Source organism: Lissotriton vulgaris, chromosome 4_1 (genome assembly GCF_964263255.1).
Source record: "Lissotriton vulgaris chromosome 4_1, aLisVul1.2, whole genome shotgun sequence".
Classification (NCBI taxonomy): Eukaryota; Metazoa; Chordata; class Amphibia; order Caudata; family Salamandridae; genus Lissotriton; species Lissotriton vulgaris.
The window spans coordinates 340,774,451-340,793,987 of NC_141691.1; the positions used below are offsets into that span (position 1 = coordinate 340,774,451).

The 19,537-nt window shown below is 49.2% G+C and overlaps 1 protein-coding gene and 1 pseudogene across 5 annotated transcripts in view; both read right to left on the reverse strand.

The window, feature by feature from the left end:
* Positions 1–19,537, reverse strand: part of DOCK11 (dedicator of cytokinesis 11) — a 1,133,414-nt gene that overhangs the window by 862,744 nt on the left and 251,133 nt on the right. The gene's annotated exons all lie outside the window — the stretch shown is intronic.
* Positions 5,134–19,537, reverse strand: part of LOC147718727 (uncharacterized) — a 30,232-nt pseudogene continuing 15,828 nt past the window's right edge.

Consider the following 19,537-nt stretch of genomic DNA (forward strand, 5'->3'; position numbering starts at 1 on the left):
AACTATGGTAGGGACTAACTGGACTACCCCACTGGTACTCTCCAGCTGCCCTCGGCCAGGACCAGGCCCTAGGCCACCCAGGTGCCACTGGTTCCTGCCTACTCACAAAGTGGGGGGTAGTAACCCCTGGCACATAATAGCCATTTTCCACTCTTCCTGTCTGTAAGACAGGGCTAGACTGCCACTGGTTCTCCAGCCTAGGGTCTACAACCTTAGGTGGACCAGGAGTCTCAGGGAAGGCTCTCCTCCCCTTACCTCTTCTCCTAGGGTTCCTCCTCCTCCTGCGAGGGGTACCCTCTAAACATCACTCTCCCAACCTAGGCTTTAACCCCTCAGGTGGGACCGGGGTCAGAGGTGGGCTCTCCCACCCTCTGCACCCCCTTCCAGAGTCCTGCTCCCTCCCAACCGGGGCGGTACCTCTGGAGAAAGAACTGGTTAGGACACCGATTACAGTATTCCCACCCTTCAGGTCAGGCAAACCCTGAACCTGGACCTCCAACCTCCGGTCTAGAACCTTTGGTGGAATCACTGCCTGGCACTCCAGGACTTCTGTGGACTCACATCCTATCCCCCAATCACTCTTTTCACTGGACTTCTGTACCCTCCCTACTGGAGCAGTACTGCCAGATTCTACAACCATAGAAGCTCCTCTTACAGATGCTCCAGGTCCTCCACACACTAGGAGATCTCCCTCAAGTGAACTAACAGGTAAGCTTAGGTCCCCACCCTGGTGTTCCCTAAAGAAACCATCCAGGCTCTGAGGCAGGGCTTCGGGCATCTGGGGACTCTCGGTCTCACACTCACTCCCGCTCCACTGAGACAGGCAGTAAGCCCGTACACCCTCCTCACTATACTGGGACCTAGCTGGGCTATTTCACCCTCCTCCACAACGCTGGGTTGGAGAAAACCTGACCCACTATTGTTGGAATCACTCACTAGCGACGCTAAGGAACCTCTTGCACTTTCCCATCGGTCTGCTTCCTTGGCCAGCTCCCAAGGATCAAGGGTCAACCTCATCAGGTGTTGCCGCAACTCCGGCCGACAATGACTAAGCACCTGTTCCTTGAGAATAAGACAAAACAGTTTGTCATAATTATGTTCCGTGGGAACCTCTGACCACTCAATCAGTGCACACTGACAGTCCTCTGTAAAGTCCTCCCAAGACTGGTGAGACAGCTTCTTAATGTCCCTGAACTGCAACCTATACTCCTCTTCTAAGGAAACAGGCACCATACTCGGGGAACTGGGAGTGGGACTGTCTACACTGACATTTAAAAAGCTGCCACCACTGGACTCCACCCTCCCTGGGGAATCCAGACAATTACAACTGCACTCAGGGGGTAACCTACTCTCTTGGGCTACCTTCTCCCTGAACAAGGCCCTTTCAGCCTCTAGCTCGGCATGCTCCAACCTGAGCTGTTCCATCGCTAGCTGATGCTCCCTCTCTTCCTTCCTATCCAACCACTCCTCTGGGGACAGGGAAAGGGATGGGGCGCTGGTACTGACACTGGACCCAGCAAGGGACTCCCTATCTATGGGGTCCTCACTATCTGCTGACATCCATCCACTGTCATCCTCATACAACTCACATTCTTCATCAGAATCTTCAGGGCTCCCCACAGACTCACTACCCTCATGGCATGCGGCCCGGGCCCTATCTCTCTCACTGTGCTCAAGATCCCACTGATCCCTTTGTCATTGGATCAGGCTGTCCCTAAGCTGGGACTGAGTAACCAACTCACTCACCTCTATGCCTCCCTTTTCACAGAATCTGACCAGCTCTAATCTACTGTACCTAAAAAGACCACAGAGATCAAAAACTGGCTCCATTTTGGCGGACGTTCTCAAGAAAAGTTTGACACAGGGAACCTGGGGGTCTGAGCTAAACAGGAGAATACAATCAACAAAATTCAGCAAGATTCCTATCTCAGAGAACTTGCACTCCACTGTCCAGTGTAACACACACTCATTCACACACAAGCCTCCCCTCGGACTGGTAAGGCAGTTTCTACCACCCCTGATTTTCTCAACCTGACCACAGGCGACACAGGTACCAAACTCTGGGAGCAGGGCGGGGAACAAGGTACTGGACAAAATACAAAATGACACCTTTCAGGAGAAGCAATACTGATCTTCACGTAAAAAACAATAATCCCCAAAATGTGGTTATCTAAAAATGTAGAGATTTGAAGTGTGGCCTGTCGCCACTGTGGTACAGCGCAAACACAAATCCTTATCCTCACCGCTTGCCGCCAATGTTAGAAACGGGGTCCCTGGCTGGCCAGGGCTCACGCCAAAGTCAGTCAGAGACCACCACTCCTAAGTCAGGGCAAGGGAGTTACACGCCAAGATAACCCCTGCTCACCCTCTAGGTAACGTGGCGCGAGCAGCAAGGCTAAACTTGGAGGCGGTATGAGTTAAGTATTTGCGCACGCACCCCAGCAACAACACCCAAGGCCCACCACAAAGGAAACTCCACACAAGGTTATATAAACAAATAGCCTTTGTATTATAGTAAGAACATATTAGATAACACACAAACTTTACAATGTGCCAACAGGCACGGGCAGAATTTACAAGGGATTATGTACAGGACAGGGCCACATGGACCACTGTCAGGGGTAGGCACTTGTTAGAAATAATACTTGTAGGTATAACACTTGGCACATAAACATATAATGACTAGCACCAAAATAGTACATGTAGCACACAACCAGTAATCACTGGTAAAGAGTAAATACCTCCTACGCAACCCCAAAACACTGTAGGACAATCGCGCAGGGAACTAGGACCTTATCATCAGGACCTAAGGAAGGAATACCATCACCTAAGCAGGTCACTTTTAGCAAAGGGAAGGAAACCTAAACAATCACCTAAGCAGGTCACATTTAGCAAAGGAGATAAACATAAAATACCTAAGCAGGTCACTTTTAGCAAAGGTAATGGGACATCAACAATCCTCTAAGCAGGTCACATTTAGCAAAGGGGATAAACATAAAATACCTAAGCAGGTCACTTTTAGCAAAGGTAATGGGACATCAACAATTGCACATGAGGCATTAAAACACATTCAGAGGTGCAGGTTAGAACATTTGCGCAAGAATCACATCAGCAAGTAACTTACAATGCGCAGGGTGCATGTAGCACAACACTGGAGCTCGTCCCTCGGGCCAACTGGCCTCGCAAGGGCTGGAATGCCCTGAGTCCCATGTCAGGGAAGGCTGCGCAGGCAGCACAGAACACAAAGCCTAAACGTAGCAGTTGCCCACAAAATGCTGGGCAACTGGTGCAGATAATGTTAGGGCAACGTTGGAGCCGTGTGGGCTCAAGAACACACTGGGGTGGAACACCACGTGGGAGCCTCGCAGGGCTCTGTAGAACAAGTGGCGCTAAAGAGCTTCTGCGCTCTAGAACAATTAAATGCCCCCAGAGCCTCTCTGGGCTCAATGCAGAAAAACGCCCTCCTCGAGCCTCGCAGGCTCGTAGATTAACTGGGGGCGTGGAGCCTCGTTTAGGGCTCAAAGATCACTGGGCTGGAGCCTCTCGGGCTCAAAGAACAAATGGGGGTCCCTGGAGCCTCGTGGGCTTGACAACAGAAAGTGCCCTGAGCCTCTCGGGGCTCGGAAGAACCAATGCGGGTGGGTGGAGCCTCTAGGGCTCAAAAACAAATGTGCCCCTGAGCCTCTCGGGCTCTAGATGAACAAATGGCTGCGCACGTTGGAGCGGCCCTCTCCCAACGGGGCCGCTCGAAGAATCAAAGAGGACCCGCCCCCGCACTCACCGGGACTTCACTGGTGCTGCGGGAGGCGGGATACACGGCCGGCTTCTCCTCTTCCCTCGGGGACTCGGCCGGCTGCTTCCCTTCGCGCTGCTCGGCTGCGGGGCGGGACTTCCAGTTGGCCTCGAGGGGGCCGCTCAGTGATTGGCCGGTCGGCCCAATACTTCTCGGTCGCCGCGGGCAGCGCGGCGGCTCGCTTCAGGCAGGCAGGCGGGGTCTCAGTATCCGAGGAGTGGGCTCCCTCGTGATAATTTAAATATCCAAGGACGGGGCAATGCCGGGTGGGCTCCGGCTTCAAAATAAAATATAAGCGAGGTAGGCACTCGTAAATCAAATACGAGCGCAGCAAATTCGGCAGATGCCGGGTGGGCACCGGCTGGGCAACAAAAGCGCTTCCTAGCGCAATAAGTAAAATAAAGCGCTCTCTAGCGCTATTAGCAATCCACAGCGCTCCCAAGTGCTTCAGGGCAGGGAAAAGCGCTCACAGCGCTAAAGGGCAGAAATAAAGCGCTCCCAGGCAACAGCAAAGCTCCAGCAAGGTCTGGAGGCAGGCAGGGGGCAAGGCAGGGCCAGAGCCAGCTCACTGGGTCTCCAGGCAGGGAGACAGTCCAAGTGGCGGTCCTCCTGGCCCCAGCAGCAGCCCCCTCTGGCAAGGATCCACAAGTAGAACAGTTTCTGTGGGGACACAGCCCCATTTTTATACAGTAAAATCCCTTTGTCTGTAGGTGCAGGGTGGGGGAAAACCAGTCGCAGCTGGTTTTGAAGTACCCTTGATAGCTCAACCACCCATTTCATTCACTGGCAGGGCTAGGGACATCAGTCGCACTACAGGGGGTGGAGCCAGCATTGTGTGGGGAAAGTCCAGGCCCATCAGGGACCAGGTGCACTCCTCCCAAGCCATCAACATGCTAATCTCACACTCACCACCGGGCAGACCCATCCAGCCTTCCTGGAGCCAGGCTCACCAGCCAGCTCCAGCCAATCACACGCCAGGCATATTTTACATTAATATGCCAAGTCCTAGAAGTGGCATTTCTACACAAGATACACTCACGCAACATACATCATTGCGAAGCATTCATTCTCACGAGCTCGCACATACCAAATTCGAGCATGCACTCCCCACGCATCAGGAACTACCAGGGACACAGAAATTCCCCATGCATTCCTATGGGAGAGCAGGCCAGCCTAACTACATGCACGCACTTTACTCTGGGACACAGGGAAAAAGAACGCACAGACCAGAAAATCATCCACACAGATCACAGATCTAAAGCAAAAAGATTAGGGGTGAACCTGCCCTAAGGGCCAAGTCCAACACAACCCCCTTCCAGCCAAAACGCAGGGCAGACCAATCACCACCGTGATGGACTTCCCTGCTTGGGGCGATAAAACACGGACGCGGGCCCGCAACTGCAGGGACACCCTCCTGTTTTACGCCACGGTGAACCCCTGGGGTTCTTTCTAAAACTATGGTAGGGACTAACTGGACTACCCCACTGGTACTCTCCAGCTGCCCTCGGCCAGGACCAGGCCCTAGGCCACCCAGGTGCCACTGGTTCCTGCCTACTCACAAAGTGGGGGGTAGTAACCCCTGGCACATAATAGCCATTTTCCACTCTTCCTGTCTGTAAGACAGGGCTAGACTGCCACTGGTTCTCCAGCCTAGGGTCTACAACCTTCGGTGGACCAGGAGTCTCAGGGAAGGCTCTCCTCCCCTTACCTCTTCTCCTAGGGTTCCTCCTCCTCCTGCGAGGGGTACCCTCTAAACATCACTCTCCCAACCTAGGGTTTAACCCCTCAGGTGGGACCGGGGTCAGAGGTGGGCTCTCCCACCCTCTGCACCCCCTTCCAGAGTCCTGCTCCCTCCCAACCGGGGCGGTACCTCTGGAGAAAGAACTGGTTAGGACACCGATTACAGTATTCCCACCCTTCAGGCCAGGCAAACCCTGAACCTGGACCTCCAACCTCCGGTCTAGAACCTTTGGTGGAATCACTGCCTGGCACTCCAGGACTTCTGGGGACTCACATCCTATCCCCCAATCACTCTTTTCACTGGACTTCTGTACCCTCCCTACTGGAGCAGTACTGCCAGACTCTACAACCATAGGAGCTCCTCTTACAGATGCCCCAGGTCCTCCACACACTAGGAGATCTCCCTCAAGTGAACTAACAGGTAAGCTTAGGTCCCCACCCTGGTGTTCCCTAAAGAAACCATCCAGGCTCTGAGGCAGGGCTTCGGGCATCTGGGGACTCTCGGTCTCACACTCACTCCCGCTCCACTGAGACAGGCAGTAAGCCCCTACACCCTCCTCACTATACTGGGACCTAGCTGGGCTACTTTCACCCTCCTCCACCACGCTGGGTTGGAGAAAACCTGACCCACTATTGTTGGAATCACTCACTAGCGACGCTAAGGAACCTCTTGCACTTTCCCATCGGTCTGCTTCCTTGGCCAGCTCCCAAGGATCAAGGGTCAACCTCATCAGGTGTTGCCGCAACTCCGGCCGACAATGACTAAGCACCTGTTCCTTGAGAATAAGACAAAACAGTTTGTCATAATTATGTTCCGTGGGAACCTCTGACCACTCAATCAGTGCACACTGACAGTCCTCTGTAAAGTCCTCCCAAGACTGGTGAGACAGCTTCTTAATGTCCCTGAACTGCAACCTATACTCCTCTTCTAAGGAAACAGGCACCATACTCGGGGAACTGGGAGTGGGACTGTCTAAACTGACATTTAAAAAGCTGCCACCACTGGACTCCACCCTCCCTGGGGAATCCAGACAATTACAACTGCACTCAGGGGGTAACCTACTCTCCTGGGCTACCTTCTCCCTGAACAAGGCCCTTTCAGCCTCTAGCTCGGCATGCTCCAACCTGAGCTGTTCCATCGCTAGCTGATGCTCCCTCTCTTCCTTCCTATCCAACCACTCCTCTGGGGACAGGGAAAGGGATGGGGCGCTGGTACTGACACTGGACCCAGCAAGGGACTCCCTATCTATGGGGTCCTCACTATCTGCTGACATCCATCCACTGTCATCCTCATACAACTCACATTCTTCATCAGAATCTTCAGGGCTCCCCACAGACTCACTACCCTCATGGCATGCGGCCCGGGCCCTATCTCTCTCACTGTGCTCAAGATCCCACTGATCCTTTTGTCATTGGATCAGGCTGTCCCTAAGCTGGGACTGAGTAACCAACTCACTCACCTCTATGCCTCCCTTTTCACAGAATCTGACCAGCTCTAATCTACTGTACCTAAAAAGACCACAGAGATCAAAAACTGGCTCCATTTTGGCGGACGTTCTCAAGAAAAGTTTGACACAGGGAACCTGGGGGTCTGAGCTAAACAGGAGAATACAATCAACAAAATTCAGCAAGATTCCTATCTCAGAGAACTTGCACTCCACTGTCCAGTGTAACACACACTCATTCACACACAAGCCTCCCCTCGGACTGGTAAGGCAGTTTCTACCACCCCTGATTTTCTCAACCTGACCACAAGCGACACAGGTACCAAACTCTGGGAGCAGGGCGGGGAACAAGGTACTGGACAAAATACAAAATGACACCTTTCAGGAGAAGCAATACTGATCTTCACCTAAAAAACAATAATCCCCAAAATGTGGTTATCTAAAAATGTAGAGCTTTGAAGTGTGGCCTGTCGCCACTGTGGTACAGCGCAAACACAAATCCTTATCCTCACCGCTTGCCGCCAATGTTAGAAACGGGGTCCCTGGCTGGCCAGGGCTCATGCCAAAGTCAGTCAGAGACCACCACTCCTAAGTCAGGGCAAGGGAGTTACACGCCAAGATAACCCCTGCTCACCCTCTAGGTAACGTGGCGCGAGCAGCAAGGCTAAACTTGGAGGCGGTATGAGTTAAGTATTTGCGCACGCACCCCAGCAACAACACCCAAGGCCCACCACAAAGGAAACTCCACACAAGGTTATATAAAAAAATAGCCTTTGTATTATAGTAAGAACATATTAGATAACACACAAACTTTACAATGTGCCAACAGGCACGGGCAGAATTTACAAGGGATTATGTACAGGACAGGGCCACATGGACCACTGTCAGGGGTAGGCACTTGTTAGAAATAATACTTGTAGGTATAACACTTGGCACATAAACATATAATGACTAGCACCAAAATAGTACATGTAGCACACAACCAGTAATCACTGGTAAAGAGTAAATACCTCCTACGCAACCCCAAAACACTGTAGGACAATCGCGCAGGGAACTAGGACCTTATCATCAGGACCTAAGGAAGGAATACCATCACCTAAGCAGGTCACTTTTAGCAAAGGGAAGGAAACCTAAACAATCACCTAAGCAGGTCACATTTAGCAAAGGAGATAAACATAAAATACCTAAGCAGGTCACTTTTAGCAAAGGTAATGGGACATCAACAATCCTCTAAGCAGGTCACATTTAGCAAAGGGGATAAACATAAAATACCTAAGCAGGTCACTTTTAGCAAAGGTAATGGGACATCAACAATTGCACATGAGGCATTAAAACACATTCAGAGGTGCAGGTTAGAACATTTGCGCAAGAATCACATCAGCAAGTAACTTACAATGCGCAGGGTGCATGTAGCACAACACTAGAGCTTGTCCCTCGGGCCAACTGGCCTCGCAAGGGCTGGAATGCCCTGAGTCCCATGTCAGGGAAGGCTGCGCAGGCAGCACAGAACACAAAGCCTAAACGTAGCAGTTGCCCACAAAATGCTGGGAAACTGGTGCAGATAATGTTAGGGCAACGTTGGAGCCGTGTGGGCTCAAGAACACACTGGGGTGGAACACCACGTGGGAGCCTCGCAGGGCTCTGTAGAACAAGTGGCGCTAAAGAGCTTCTGCGCTCTAGAACAATTAAATGCCCCCAGAGCCTCTCTGGGCTCAATGCAGAAAAACGCCCTCCTCGAGCCTCGCAGGCTCGTAGATTAACTGGGGGCGTGGAGCCTCGTTTAGGGCTCAAAGATCACTGGGCTGGAGCCTCTCAGGCTCAAAGAACAAATGCGGGTCCCTGGAGCCTCGTGGGCTTGACAACAGAAAGTGCCCTGAGCCTCTCGGGGCTCGGAAGAACCAATGCGGGTGGGTGGAGCCTCTAGGGCTCAAAAACAAATGTGCCCCTGAGCCTCTCGGGCTCTAGATGAACAAATGGCTGCGCACGTTGGAGCGGCCCTCTCCCAACGGGGCCGCTCGAAGAATCAAAGAGGACCCGCCCCCGCACTCACCGGGACTTCACTGGTGCTGCGGGAGGCGGGATACACGGCCGGCTTCTCCTCTTCCCTCCGGGACTCGGCCGGCTGCTTCCCTTCGCGCTGCTCGGCTGCGGGGCGGGACTTCCAGTTGGCCTCGAGGGGGCCGCTCAGTGATTGGCCGGTCGGTCCAATACTTCCGGGTCGCCGCGGGCAGCGCGGCGGCTCGCTTCAGGCAGGCAGGCGGGGTCTCAGTATCCGAGGAGTGGGCTCCCTCGTGATAATTTAAATATCCAAGGACGGGGCAATGCCGGGTGGGCTCCGGCTTCAAAATAAAATATAAGCGAGGTAGGCACTCGTAAATCAAATACGAGCGCAGCAAATTCGGCAGATGCCGGGTGGGCACCGGCTGGGCAACAAAAGCGCTTCCTAGCGCAATAAGTAAAATAAAGCGCTCTCTAGCGCTAGGGGCAATCCACAGCGCTCCCAAGTGCTTCAGGGCAGGGAAAAGCGCTCACATTCATTCACTGGCAGGGCTAGGGACATCAGTTGCACTACAGGGGGTGGAGCCAGCATTGTGTGGGCAAAGTCCAGGCCCATCAGGGACCAGGTGCACTCCTCCCAAGCCATCAGCATGCTAATCTCACACTCACCACCGGGCAGACCCATCCAGCCTTCCTGGAGCCTGGCTCACCAGCCAGCTCCAGCCAATCACACGCCAGGCATATTTTACATTAATATGCCAAGTCCTAGAAGTGGCATTTCTACACAAGATACACTCACGCAACATACATCATTGCGAAGCATTCATTCTCATGAGCTCGCACATACCAAATTCGAGCATGCACTCCCCACGCATCAGGAACTACCAGGGACACAGACATTCCCCATGCATTCCTATGGGAGAGCAGGCCAGCCTAACTACATGCACGCACTTTACTCTGGGACACAGGGAAAAAGTGCGCACAGACCAGAAAATCATCCACACAGATCACAGATCTAAAGCAAAAAGATTAGGGGTGAACCTGCCTTAAGGGCCAAGTCCAACAGCGGCCATTCAGGGGGGGTTAAAAAGGATTCAGTTCTACAATCGAAGGAGTTCTGCAGTTATTCAGCCATCTTAGATCTCGGCAGAACACGTCCCAAGGAAGTAACTTAACCTCATTCAATTCTTTCCAGATCAGCTGAACACAGCAGTAGAAATGGTCTTTTTCTCATCTTTAGCTACCAACAACTGTGGGCTACTTGCCATTTCTGTGAAATGTATTTGCATTATCTATCAGCATTTAGCAAATGCTTGTCCTTGAAATTTAAACATCAATACATGCTATTTCCATCAAAGATTAATGGTTTGAGGAAGCCACACTGGAGTTATTGACATGACTACTTCCAATACAGAATTTTAATAAAGAAAAACATTTGTAGATTTTGGGTAACATAATGTTTTAAGAAATTGAAGTGTGCTATGCTGCATATTCATTCTTCTTTATGAAAAAAATACTTACTAAATACACAACTTGTGAGTGCAGATAGTGGGAGTATGCTGGAGTCAGTCAGTGAGTGAAATATGTCAAATAACTAATTTAGTTCAATGACAACTCTTTTATATGTTTCATTATAAGTCCAAGCTAGTTCACATGTCCTTATTCTTGGGTAAGAGCTTCTTTTTTTTTAATGTGCTCAAAGTTAGGCCCTGGACAGCCCAAGGGCAGTGTCAGGAACAGCCGCCAGACTCCACAGGAGCGAAGATAAATACCCCCAACTTCCAAAAAGCAGCCCTCAAAGGGATATAGTGAAACTCACTCTGAGACACTGCTCTCAAAAAGTATGGGGGAATATAACCAAGGAGTGTCCACCACTCTCCCCATAGGATGAGGATTGAGGTCGTGTAGAAGGGCAGCCAGGGAACGCAGATGCTGGAAGGAAAAAACAGTAACCCCCAAATAATGCTATATCATTCTAGAACATATTATACATTGAGCTGTGTTCAGTATCGTCTTGCACTCACCCAAGTTCATCTAGAAGACTCCTTGAAGAGGGGGATCACCAAATATCCCGGGTACTTCTTTAAGTATGGCTGGAACGAGGATATGTCATCTGTACCCTAATAGGAGGTCTCTGGCAGAGGTAACCATAAGCCGCATTCATTCATCATTCACCCAAGGAGAACTGAGCCAGATGGACAACATAAAGGGAATAGCGAATAAACAAAGTATATCGTGAAGATAAGGACTAGGATAGTAAACTAACTAATGGGATCAAAGGACGAGGGTTGAGGTGTTCCGACTGGCCCTGCTTGCCAAAGCAGGACGGAGCAGACACACACTCCACGAGGTGTGCCGTCCGGCTCCACTGGGAAAATATGGAGCGGAACAGCTACTCCCTCGCGGAAAGGAAGGGGTCGTTGGTGTTCTGACCAGCCCTGCTTGCCCAAGCAGGACAGAGCAGACACACACTCAGCGAGGTGTGCCGTCCGGCTCCACTGGGAAAATATGGAGCGGAACAGCTACTCCCTCAAAGAAGGGTGAGGGTAACAATACAAGCGGTGTGCCGAACAGAGACAGTGAACAACTCCTGTTCACACAGAACCGGGCAGTCGGCTCCGCAAATGAGGCACGTAACAAAAATAGGCTGGGAAGGGAATGCAGCGAAGGTGGGGATGCTGCTAAAAGGAAATACCGCTACACCTTTAGGAGGCATCCGACTCTGAGGGAAGCTGAGTCGATAATCAGGGCAGCGGAACACCAAGCCACAAAGACGCCAAGGAAGCAGCGCCTCGTCGGGAACAATGCGGAAGAAGGATGGGGGCGTGGTCACGGAACGTGTCAGTAAGCCAAGCGTCAGGCAACGTGTGAGGAGTTCCTTTAGAGGGTTAAGGGAGTGTGTAAAAAGTGCGCCTCACAGGTCCGTGGTCTGACCCTGGACACAGCTCAAGGTCTACATTCTTCTTCCCCGAACCCTAACAGGCAGAGTGCAATGTATTTAATAATGGACATGGACTTTTAAGTTTTACGTTTTCTATTAGTGAAATACTCTTAAATTAGTTTTTCACAACTGTATAACCTATCTCTCCCATAGGATAACTTTGGGACTGCATTGTTACGTTTATTAAGAGTAATTTCCAACTGGGAAGAGATGGGACGCCCAAATCAAGGGGCACATGCATTAAAGAAAGAAATTACGATTCCTAAATTGCGAATTTTTAAGTAAACGCAATTTAGGAATCGCAATTCCTTATGCATGTAGGAATCGCTAAAAAAACAGCCTTTGCTACACATTTCTTAATTGTGACACGCAAATTGCGAGTTGCAATAAAGGAATGGCTTTCCATTCATTTCAATGGGCCTAGAGGCCCACAGGAATGAATGGGAAATGCATGCACAATTTGTGAGTACCCAAAAGGTACTCCCAAATTGAGCATGCCATTTCAAGGGTGCAAGGGTGCCAAAAGGACACCCGGTTGCACCCCTTAAATGTACATTTTACCGATGTAACATGAAACTTCGTGCATCTTTCAACGTTTTCGCAAATTGCCATCAACATGAAATTGACGGTAATTTGCGATTTCTATTTGCGAAATCGCCATTTTTGTTGTGGTTACTGCATTGCTTTTAAGGAATCGCAATTTGCAATTCCTTAAATGCAATCGCACTTTAAGTAATCGTAAATTTAGCCATTACTTAAATTGAGATTTTTGCATTTGGGATGAGGCATCCCAAATGCCAAAATACTGATCGCAAAGGGTGCGAATCTGCCCGTTTGCAAACAGTATTTTCATTGATGCATGTGGTCCTTAGAATCTCGGGACTCACAATTTAAAAACACAACTGTTAGTTTGTTTTTAAATTACATTTCTGAAAATGCACTTTTAGCAAATTGCCATTTTCTTACTTACACCATTTGTTGCCTTCTGCCTGTCTCTGGAATACACATTGGGGGTGGGTGACAGCTGGCTTCCTGAATTCCCACTAGACAGCCCCACACAAAGGAAGGGTAGGTGTGACTGAGTAGCCATCTGCATATTGATGGGTCATCCTGAGCAGGATGGGAGGGAGGAGCTGACAAACTCCACCTCAAAGGGCTGCGTCCAGTCCCCACACAGGATTGCATAACCTTCTGGAGTGAGTCTGGAACCAGAGCAGGAAAGGCAGGGCATTGTGCACTTCAAAGCATCTCTTTGAAGTCTCCCTATTGCCACCACCAAAACAGAACACTGCTGGAACTCAGGACATTCTGCAAGGAAGAAGGACTGCTGTGCTGTAGGAGGCACTGCCACTTTGCTGAACTGCTTTGCTGTGTTGGCCTACTGCCTGCTGACGAGACTCCTGTGGTGTAGGAGGGACTGCCACTTTGCCTATCTGGTTTACTGTGTTGGCCTGCTGCTTCTTGCCTGAAAGTGAGAAGGACTGGCCCTGCTCTCTACATCCTAGTACTTACGTTTCTCCAAAGGCTTGTTGGCTTGGCTACTGTTGCTTAAGTCTCAGGTACATGAAACACTTCACATTTCATCTTCAACTCAGCAGCTGGACTTTACTTGCTCTACCAAGTGGTGCTAATCCAGTCCATCGATGCAACTGCACCGATCGGAACCGACTCATCACCTGCTACGAGATAGGGATTGATGCATCACTGCTGCTGCGGAAACTGGGACTAGTGCATCACACTTGGAGCCGCTACATTGCCTCTGGAATAATCGCTTCAGAATCAACACATTGCCGCCACTGCATGGTGAAGATCAGCGCATCGACTCCCCCAGCGTGAATCAACCCAGCGCATCGCATTGGGAACTGCGTACTCCAGAATCACTGCTTCATCCAAGGAACCTGCACATCGGCAGTACTGCATGGAGAAATCCAGCAAACCTCTCAACTGCGTAGGGATCAACGGCGCATTGCTCAACTACATCTCGCATTTCATGCTGTGACCAGGAATAAGGTCCTTTTACTAAGCAGGCCCTGTGTGGGTCCTGTAGGCGGCCTGAACTCTTGACTTTGTTCCGTTTTTTTTGGTGTTTTCACTGTGTTAGTCTGGTTTGTGTGCACGAATACTTTACACATTGTCTCTTAAGTTAAGGCTGACTGCTCAGTGCCATATAAAGTGTGTCTGACTTACCCGGACTATGATTGTGGTTCCTGCTTGGACAGGGTGCATACCTCTGCCAACCAGAAACCCAGTTTCTAACACGTTCCATCTTGCTGGATCCAGCAAAGTCAACTCTGGTGGTGCAAGGAAAAGTGAGATTAAAAGAAACAAATAATCCATGCATGCTAGTAATGGAGGCACCATTACCAATAGCTAGGCTGATACACAGGACATTGCTTAATCAAGAGATCCAGAAAAAAAGAAGGTCCAAACAGATGTTCTCTATCTAATGGTGTGTTGCTGGACCTCAAGGAGAAAACTCAGTCATCCTAGACAATTCATGATGGCAGTTAATTATGCATGTGTTCACCTTTCTAGAGGCTGTATCATCCGCATTCAGCGTGCACCAATTATTGGCATACAAGGCCAGTCCTATTGGCATACGAGATGATCTTTCATTCTTGAACAAGTTCCCTCCCTCTCTATTGGTAGGCTTCTGGCAAGCATTTACCCATCTGCGCCATTTCGTACCAGGAAAAGACGTGACAGTGCTGATGATCCTCCATGCCAGTTTCATCAATATTTTTGTTCTCGTTGTCAGGAGGTGGGGAATCCCTAGTGGCCTAGGAACAAGCTATTTTTCTGCCATGAGGATGACCAAGCAGTCCAGAAGTGCATGCCCCTAGTTGTACAGATTGTCACCTGGGGCTGGTTTGTATTTTGTCTAACAAATCTGGGTCAACACTCAAATTTAAACAGGCACCTTCTCATTCTCTGTGGGATGCTTGAACATGCAGCTGAGCTTTGGCAGATACTGCACCAACTTTTCTGTTTTTGAAAGTGTTTCCACAAGAATGTCCTCTTTCACAACATGCAGCTTGAACTTGTGGTGGTCAGCTGTCCGCTATATTATGGCATGGTATGCTGTGGTGTCATCCAAGTGGTGGGGGCAGTCTTAACTGCGTAATGCTCTACACTATTGTACTCCTGTGGGAGCTGCATGGTAATCCGCCCACAGGTTAGCCCTACATGGTGTAGGATCACATTAAGTCTCCTGCGGCATGTACTGGTTGTCATGAACCAAATATGTGTGCTAGAAATTTACTGAGTCCCAAGGGGATGGTGGTCTGTGTGGTGACTGATGTAGTAGTGGGGGCAGGAGTGGTGATGGTGGTAGGGGAAAGTGTGGCGGAAGCTGTTGTTCACAACTAAGGACATTGCTCCCCGCTCTTCCTGGGCATGAGATAACTTTTGGGATCCCCTCTTCAAATGGGAGCTTCCTTTTCTTCCAGGGAACTGGCTATGGTGTGTCATGCTCTCTAAGGAAATGTTGGGTGAGCAAAAATTTCCCCAGTGGATGGGAATATGTAGATCTTGCTCTACCTAATATCGGGCACCCCTGAATGCTTGATGACCAAGGAAAGCATACTCCGCTGCAATCTTGGCATAGAGACTTATTAGTGCTAGTTTTAGTATTGGATTTAAAGCCAGCTTTTGAGAGGATTTCCTGTTCCGTTCTCGAAGTCAAATCGGCATCAGATGCTGATGGGTCTTGGTGTCTTTAGCCCAAAATAGGCCCTCAGTTCCAAGTGAGCTAGGAGCCAAATTCCCAACCCGAAGGGCAGTGACTTCTAAAGTCTGATTCAGGGATCAATGCCCAATTCCCTTTGGAGTTGAGCTGGGCTTCTGACGGATATGGCTTTTACGGTTGATTCCCTGAAGGTCAATTCTAGGGCATGGGATACGAAGTGGTGGCTCTAGACGTAGTCTTTGTTCTGTACCATGGGGTTACCTGCAGAGTAGCAGGTTCTTCCTTTATTTCAGAGCCCTCAGATGAAAGGATCTTCAGACTCTGTTACTTTAGGATCAATGGAATGTGTGTGGTAAATATTTGATTTACCGTCCTAATTTCTATGCAGGTAAGTACTTAACAAAAATAACTCAATCGGAAAGAAAGAGGCAGAGTCCGTGGTGTTAGAGTTCTTAGGGGTTTTATTCCTTAAAAAGGAATGGTCATGGTACCAGATCGGATATCGGGTTCCTGCCACCACTGGGGTGCAGGAAGGGATAGAGCATACTTTATTGACAATACATAGCTTTTATACTTAAACCATACAATAGAAACCAATACAGTAGGCGTAACAGCTGAGAGAAACAAGATAACAGCATACACGTGTTAGCAATACGTAATCAAAAGGCGTGAACTAGGCGTGGACATAGAGGTGTGTGCTAGAAACGTCACATGTAAGTGTCACGAGTAGGTGGGTACTTAGCAGAATTTGGCAATGTCAGCAGAAATCTGAGGCCTGGATGCGCGCGCAGCTGCATGACGCGTGAATGACGTGGAACTGGAGGGTGCAGGGGACTTGACATTTACACTTGCGGAAAGAGACAGAAGTCTGGCATGTCAGATCAACTCGTACCTATATCATATCTGATATCTAATGTTTGGGAACCATATTATCTAGAGGAAAAGGTCTCTTGGGCAGAGGCTATTCTATACTGACTGTGAGTGCGTGTATAAGCGTCTAAGTGTCTGCATGAGATGCGAGGGGGCATGGGCCTACCATGGTAACAGAGGCTATGAATTACTTGCACGGAGACAGTGAGGCCAGGCCCTTTGCTCTGCAGCTGGAAGATGTTTACTTGAACTAGTAGGCAGGAATGTATGTTTGAGGAGCGGAACAGATAATTCGAAGGTTGAATACAGTGTTGGCAGGCAGCAGGCTGAGCTAAGCGTCGTTAGCCGCACAGGGAGTAAGGCAGAGGTCACGGGTACAGAGGCAGCCCAGGCTGAGGCGTTAAGAATCAGAAGGCAGGAAAAGACTTGATGGCAGAATTCAGGGCCTACTTCGCCTGGGCTGAAAAACGTGTAAAGTACACCACAAAAAGACGTTGGCATGGCATACTTAGGAACAGGATATTCAACCCATTCAGGGTGGATCTGAAAGAGGACATGTTAACGTTGGACGCAAATGTATTTGCGTCTTCATAGCTGGCACAGGAGGGAAGTTACATGCACTTTAAGCTGGTACATGGAGACGGTGGGGTACACGTTAGGGAACATTTCTTGACCATAAAATTTATATTTCCTCATTCCCTCCTTGTTCCCTACGGACCCTTCATGATATATCGATTCTCATAAATCGATCAGTCTGTTCTTGTAACATTATTTGCTCTTCTTTCTTCTTTTCGCGTTTTAAGTGAAAACTGGAATGTGTAATACATGAAGTGGCGCACAGACCACAAATCGCTGGCCCACACTGTAGGCACAGGCAGCAACTGAATACTATGACAAGGGCAATGCCTAGGAAGGATAGGATCTTCCATCCCCAAGCTGTCAACGTTGTCCAGAACCAACCGGACCAAGTCCAGGTGCCTGGATTCTGATGTATCAAACTTGCAATCTTATGAAGACGTGTAATAGCTTTATATACTGTAGGCGCGTTTTCTGGAATGAAAACACAGCAACTTGACCCGATGACCTTACAAGCTCCGCCCCTATCTGCTAGGATGACGTCAATAACAAGACGATTCTGGAGAACAACAACCCGCATGGCAGATTGCTCCTCTGTTTAGTTGCCTAGAGTGGAGGTAGTTTCATTCACTACTGCTTCGAGTGTTCTAGTTAATCTGCGTATTAGTTTACTATTTTGGACGGGGCCTGTGAAGAAAAAGAATCCTTTGTTGAAATCTGTGTATTGCTCCCATGCCGTTTCAGTATAGTCGATAATCGGGAGATCTCTTCGGAGTCTGTCCTTTACTAGATTTGTATTTCTGTGATAATCAGGAGGGGCTAGAAAACCAGGTGGCAGAAGGAATGCAATGTAACAGGTACCATCCCAATCTAGAGGTAAGCGTATGTATGCGGTATGGCCACAAACAAAATAGGAATGACGAGTAGCTCTAAAGGAAGATTTGCCTTGATCACTGAATTCGACCACAGTAGTACATTTGCTATGACCTAAGTGTACTGAACCCTTCTTTCTGACACATAAATCACCTTTGACTGGTAATACTGACATAGCAGGGAGAACTGGTGCAGCTTCAGACTCAACAGTAAGAATCATAAGGTTAATTGTATAATTACCTAATCCATACACTTCATTTTCTAGATCAGTTCCTATTCTAGTGGGAAGTCCCTTTTTGTCAGGATAACAGGCGTTAAGCAGAACTAAGTTCAGGTTTCCCCAAACCCAATTTCCTTCGAAAACAGCAATATCAGGATCTAAGGAATTAATTATTCGAAACCATGCTCCACAAGAGCCATTGTGTGTGAACGGGTACGGAAAGAGGGGCAGAACTCCCTTGTATTTCTGATAGGGAGGGAGTCGGCCACATATCCAACAGTTTGTATCATTGTTAGTCTGATGGGAGTGATGTAACATACTAATGAAGGTGTTGTTGCGCAGCGCAAGTCTATAAGATAATTCATGGGGGGGTAACTCGCTAAAAGAATGTTCGGCAGTGACATTGTAAGCAGATTGTTCACGCTTGAAGATAGGGTAGTATATGGGAAGCAATATACTGGCAACAATAATCAGAAGACTTAGAAAAAACATATCAATAATGTCACTATACAGTGACTGCGGAGTGATTTACAATATGTACGTTTCTTGAGTTGTCTCTCTCTCTCTCTATCTCGATCTAGGGGATACATGTCAGAAACTATTTAACCGATTCACCTAGGGGAGGACTTAAACAATTAAACTGTCTGACTTGCTAGATCGAAGTTTTGTTCGATACTCCTCTTGGGGAGTTTTCTCTCGTTTTGGAACTTTGAAGTCTTTAGTATCGAGGCAGTCCTTGGAGGGGGTGGACGAGTCAGTTTCTGGAAACAGTTCATTACATTTTTTAATATGACTCGTGTGGATCCACCCCTTTCGGCCTTCCACTTTGATTGCGGTCCTCGTGGTAAGAAGGACGATCTTCGGCTCCTTCCAGCGGGGCTCCAGCGGGCTTTTCCTGTCGAAGTTGCGAATTAAAACTGTATCCCCGGGACGGACATCGTGTGGCTTTACATCAGTGTTGTCGGGGAAGGCTGCAGCAACCTGTGAACGACATGATTGGAGTGCAGACATCAAGGAGGCAAGGTAATCTGTCAGCATATTACAATCAACATCGGTTATTTTCTTAGGCATGGGCGTCCCCCACATATTCGGTGGTCTGCCAAAGACCACTTCATACGGGGATAGTCCTGATCTCGAATGGGGGACCATTCTCATATAGAACAGTGCAACTGGCAGGGCAACTATCCAGTCGACCCCTTTCTCTTTACAGATTTTAGCAAGGCGTGTTTTCAGAGTCTGGTTATGCCTCTCTACAAGGCCAGCGGCCTCGGGATGTCGGACGCAGTGGAATTTCCACTGATATCCTAGCAGAAGGGAAACCTGTTTCATGAGTTCGGATGAGAATGGCTGTCCGTTATCTGAGTACACGACACGAGGCAAGCCGTACCGTGGG